Raw genomic sequence first — 6,000 nt, 5'->3', positions numbered from 1 at the left:
ATCCTCCTCCTTTTATCCTATTTTATCATGCATGGGGACACTGCCCAAGGTCACACAGAAATACCCCACAGAGTCAAGGGTCAAACCTGAGCCTTCTGGCCCCAGGGTCTGTGTGCTCAACTATTATATGAGGCTATCTCCTAGAGAAACTCATGAAATGAGCTTCGTTAAGGGAATTTTACAAAGACAGGGACTCTTTTGCTTTCTACAATTCAGGCATTGCACATTATTCTATTCTATTCCATCTTGTGCTTGAACTCAACTTTCATCTTCACAAAGGATGTTTTCCTTTGTTGGAAAAGCAAGGACAGCACTGCCAACAGAGTTTACTTCAGTGGTTTATGGTAGCAGGTCTTGCTTCCAGCAGCACTAGTCAGTTAGTAAGTCAACAGGTGGGAGCTGGGCCAGGAGGTGGTCTTCCAGGAAATGTCTGGCTTTTCTCTCTCTCTTTTGTAGTTTCCCCTCACTTCCAATATATACATGTCCTGACCTGGTCTCATCTGTAAAATGACAAGTCTGCCATCACTCAGTGGGAGAACAACCTGCATTCCACATAAAGTTTTCCCCATGTATGAATTCAGAGGCAAAGATTCTACATTAATTCTTTCTTTTTTTTAATCCTATAATTCATATTGTATGATTTCTCCCTCATTACTTGCACAAGAGTCACCATCAAGGCTGCAAATCATGTTAGTGCCCTAAAAGCTGACTTCACAGAAAATGGTTAATTTATTAGGATTTTGGCATCCATCAAGGGCTTTAGTGAGCTTAATCCTTTTTGTTTGATGCTTTTTTGCATTTATAGAATGTTCTCCCAGAGATAAAGATGGGCACAAAGAAGTTTACTCTCCTTGCCTTTGCTCACAGGACAAAGCCCCTGGTCAGGATGGCTGGCAACAGTGAGTGGAGTTCATGGCTTCTGGAAGCCTCAGCTCTGTGCTTTTAAAAATTGGTTACAAGGGGATGCCTGACTGGCTCAGTTGGTAGAACATGTGACTCTTGATCTCTCCTGGTTGTGCGTTCCAGGCTCACATTGGCTGAAGAGATCACTTAAAAATAAAATGTTTAAAAAAGCATTGATGATGAGAATTGATTATGATAGCACCTAAATGATAGCATTATCATGAGTCTTAATTGAGATAATATCTTTGAAGAACACCACAGTGCCTGGCACAGGATGGAGGCTCCAAACCTTTGTCTTTAATATATCACATCCCCTTCCTGGGCAGTGGGCCTGTTTCATCATGTCCACCTTTCCGTTACTAAGATATTAATACATCAGCACTAAAGAAATACCTCCTTACTGGTTTCCTTGATTCTATTCCCACCACCTTGCCTGAAGTTGCCAGATTTTATTTGCTAAAATAAAACTTTTATCAGGCTATTACTTCACTCAAATACCTTTGATAATATCCAGCTTCTGGCACATCAGTTGGCAAATATTAGTCAGCAAATGTATTTGGTGAACAAAAAATCACATGAGTGCCCTATGGAAAACTTTTCACAAACCCTACCCTCCTTTCTTACCTTATCTCCTGCTGGTGATTACCACAAACAGGGAACATTCACTTACTGTGTGACTTCAACATGTCAGGTACCATGAATATTCAAGGGTAATAAGAGGGCTCATGGCTTCTTTGAAGGAAACCGCATTGACTTATTTATTGTCTTTTGCCTCTCATTGCCAAGATTTTGATAGCTCTGTTCTGCCAGACTAAAAAGCTGTCTCTTTTCTTTCACATTCCTTTTATCCCTCAGGATTCAGCAGCTCAAATTGTACCTTGTTCTCCATAAACACTTACCTAATTATCCATGTGTAAAATGATCTCTCCCCATTCCTCCTCTCCCTTTCTAAGACAATTATTTTTAATTATATCATGCTTCACTTTGGCTAGGAATTATAGTTATATAACATTATGAATTTCCTGGGATGAAAACTCTAAAATGCTATTATATATATTATATAACACATATATTTGTTATCTAACATATTGTATATTATATATATATCATTACTGTATTATGTAACATTATATATAACATAAATACAAATAAATAAACATACATTAAACCTTTTACTATATATAAACTATATATATACATATATATATATACTATATATATGTATATATATAGTTTATACCTTATCTCCTTACTGGTGTGAGTTCTTTAAGGTCATGCCTTTTGCATTGTACTTTTTATTTCTTAGTATCTTCCATTGTGCCTAATATTAATATTTTCTCACATAGTGGTTCCTCAGTTAGTATTTGCTGGTTGATTGACCAGTTACTGGAAATTTCCTTGTATTTAATAGAGAGTTATGTTCTCTGCCCACACTACTAGATATTCAATAAACGTTGCCTTGTCGTCCCAGCACAAACTGATCAACTCAGGAAAAGAATAAAAATCTCTCGAGTGTCACTGATAAAAGAGATGCTCCTGAGCATTCAAGAGGAGAGGCAGAGAATGAGGGAACCGAGTACCTCCCTGTGGTGAAAGAGAGGCACCTTCGCCCTGCCTTAGTTCAGAACTTACCCTGTCCTCGTCTCTATTCCCAGAGTAGAGGTTCTTCACCTGGAGTCTCTGGCTCCTTTCGAAGTCCATGAATGTGTTGGAGCAGGACTTGTAACCCAGTGAAATGTTATGGATAAGGAAGGGCAGAGAGTAATTTAACAAGTACAAAGGGAAGGTTTAAACTCAAACTTACCTAACTGCAATGTCCTTGCTTTTCTGACTCTATCATGGCTTAGGTGAGTTCTGGCATCTTGGGCTAGGGAAAGGGTGCACTCTGGTCACCGGACTGGAGTTTCTGAGGAAAGTTCTGCAACAACACCACCACAGGTGTGACAGCAACAGAAGCAACAAGCAACACTCATGTGCTACTTGATAGGTGGCAGACACGATTCCAAGCGCTGTGTGTTTTAACCTATTTGAAACCTCTCCACAAATCTATGATGTATGTGATTCTATGCTTACGCACATTTTATAGATTTAAAACCCGAGGGACGGAGAGGTTAAGTTATTTATACAAGCGCATGTAAATGGAACACAGTGATGATGGGTCAGGGAAGAGGAGGCTTGTGGGAAAGAAAGATGCTAACCGAATAGTTTTCTACTACCAGATTATGTTTCGAGCCACCCTGTGTTCAAGGCTGCCTTGAATAGCACCTGAACCTTCTTTCTTGGCTAAAAGAGAAAATCTGTCCAGGGTAGCAAAATAAAGAGCCAGACAACCCATTCCAGCCCCTGACCTGACTTTGAAGAGTCAGTCTAAGAATAAACCAGTCACATCAGGTTTGTGAAGATGATCACTTGCTTCCAGACCTCTTAGAAAATAAAAGGGTGTCTGAAGGAGACCTTTCTAAACTCTGGCATTCTTCACATCTTTAATATACAGGTACAATTTAAATCACTTGTATTTGATGTTGGGGAGAAAGAGTGACTAGCCTTGAAATGAACTTTGACAACATGGAGAATATAGTTACCCTGCTAACTAGTGGGTTGTCAGTAGAAATCATAGCTTAAGTGGTTTTAACAGCAGATGTGGTATGTGCTCTGAATTTGAATATTTCAAATATCTATAAGGCAGCCAAGGTTTGGGTGAACCCTACCCCCAAACATTCCAAGCCAGGATAAATTTCAGCAGCCTCTGCACAACCACTGCTTCTAGCCTCAAAAGTATTCCATTTCACACTAGAATTACAAGAGACCTGGGTTCTGTTGATAGCCGCATGGCGTCTTTGTGATTTAGCTGCATAAGACTTGGTTGTGTCTTAGTGTCTTCTACCTAAAAGTGGGTGTGACAATGTATACAACTTAACATCCGGTTAAATGGATTTTAAATAAGATGAGGTTTGGTAAAATCCTTGGGATTTTGGAAGAGAACTTCTTAAATTAGAACAAAATGGAAATGCATGTTCTTGCACAAATGTGACATATAAAAAGAATTGTAACTTGGTCACAGTTTTTAAACTAGTCTGCAAAGACATGTTATCCAAGAATTTTGCTAATTAATTTTATTTACTAAGAGCTTGGTCTTTCTTAAAATCTAGTACAATAACAGAAGACTAGAATAGTTGCAAGATTGGGTGTTAGTTTCTGTTGTGCTTCTTACCAGCTCCGTGAACTTGGGCAGATCACTGGACTTGCATTTACTCATCTGTAAAATGGAAATAGTAAAAATGATTTCCTTTGATGTTCTCAAAGGATTGCTATGACATACATCAGAAAACAATAAAAGCTAATATTTATGGAGAACTTAATTTATTGGGCCATGCTCTGAATTCTGTGCTTTATATACTGCTTCATTTCATCTTCTCTCCAATATTTTAAGGTAGGTCATAATTTTTACCTATCATCCAGATATGGGAACTGAGACTCAGATAGATTCAGTATGCTGTCTTACTATCAGAGGAAGAAAACCCAGATGTAAATGGCAACCAAAATGCCTCTGCTGTATGAAAGTAAGATGAACTACATATCAAGATAATGTGTCTTCTTTTCCTCTTCCTTTCCTACTTCTTCTTCCACTTTCTCCTTCATACCCTTATCCCCCCACCCCTTTCTCTCTCTTCGGTGACAATTATTGCCATTACTCATCATATACACTACGGTAGGGTTGGGTTTTGATAAGGAGCAAACCGGGGGCTGGGCAAAACAATAATTATGGTGGGATCTAGAGCCAATGTTCTGACAGTCTTTATGTGGTCATTCACCAAGGGTTTCTTAAGAATTTACTATATACCATGACTGTGCTGGGTGCAAGGACTCTACAAATGAAAATGGTGCACTTCCTTCCTTGGGCAACACACGTCTGTCAACAGCTATTACATGAAGAAGAAGGGATTGCGTGTCATATGAAAGAAATGGATGCAAGAGGAATTCAAGAGGAAAACATAATTAAGTCCACATAAGGGGATCATGGATTTTGCACCAAAGTCCAGGGAAAATAATACTTGGCTTTTTTTTTTTTTTTTTTTTCTAAAAAATCGGAAAAACTAGGCATGTGGTTATTCCAATGTCAAAGAGAGGAGGTGTGGGGTAAGACATTACAAAATTAGGCAGGCGGGTCTTGGGAAATAACGTAAAATATCATCCCCTCCCCTCCTGCAGATACCCACTCAAGAATTTAATTCCTTCAAGTTTCATCAAGGCAAAAGTATTCACTGTAGAATTGGGTACAGGGATGGCTAGAGGAGGGAAATGGAAGGTGGAGGATGGGAGGGCTATCCTCTCATGTTTCACAGATGTTGATGTCAAGTTTCCACCTGGTAACAACAGCCTACGGCCAGCATAAAGATACAAGTCAAAACACAGAAACACACAGGGAGAGAATTAAACAGCATCCAGCCAGGGAATTACAAAAACTCAAAAAAGCTTTGCAGTGGCTAAATAAATATCATTCCTTGTGTTTACACTTTCTTTTTTCTATTTACTGAAATTTGAAAAGAGCCATAGACTCTGTTGCCTTTTCAAAGTTCTAATAAATCAAAATTTTCATATACAGGCTAAATTAAAAAGTTACCAATTTCTAGTATCTATGTGTTTTATTTAGAAAAATAAGAAGAAACCCAATGGCTAGTAAATGACAAGAAAAATTGTAAACTACAAGTAATGAAATAATAATAATTAATAATAATAGCAGCAAAAGTGACATTCTTATATAAAACCATGACTTCCTTCCAGGACGCTTTAGAAATATGTTCGAAATACGTAGAAAAACTCCACGGCAGAGTACTTGAATTTGCACAAACAGCCCAGGGCAAGTAAGAATCTGAAAGAGTATTTTCATATAAAACTACTCATGTATTTCTGCAGACCACATTCAAAATAACCACAAGATTAATTTCGTTCCATTTGCCAGATTTGCACATCACGAAAGCCAGAAAAACTGTCATTTTGGAAGTCTAAATGTTACTTATAAACAACACTAGAAAGGGTGGATAGTGGAGTAAGACTGGGGGTGGGGAAGCAAACCCTTTAGTTACAATGTTTTCGGGA

This window comes from Lontra canadensis, unplaced genomic scaffold (assembly GCF_010015895.1).
Source record: "Lontra canadensis isolate GAN:19392208 unplaced genomic scaffold, GSC_riverotter_1.0 scaffold52, whole genome shotgun sequence".
Taxonomy (NCBI): Eukaryota; Metazoa; Chordata; class Mammalia; order Carnivora; family Mustelidae; genus Lontra; species Lontra canadensis.
The sequence above is the reverse complement of the archived record's forward strand: the minus strand, read 5'-3'. Positions refer to the sequence as shown.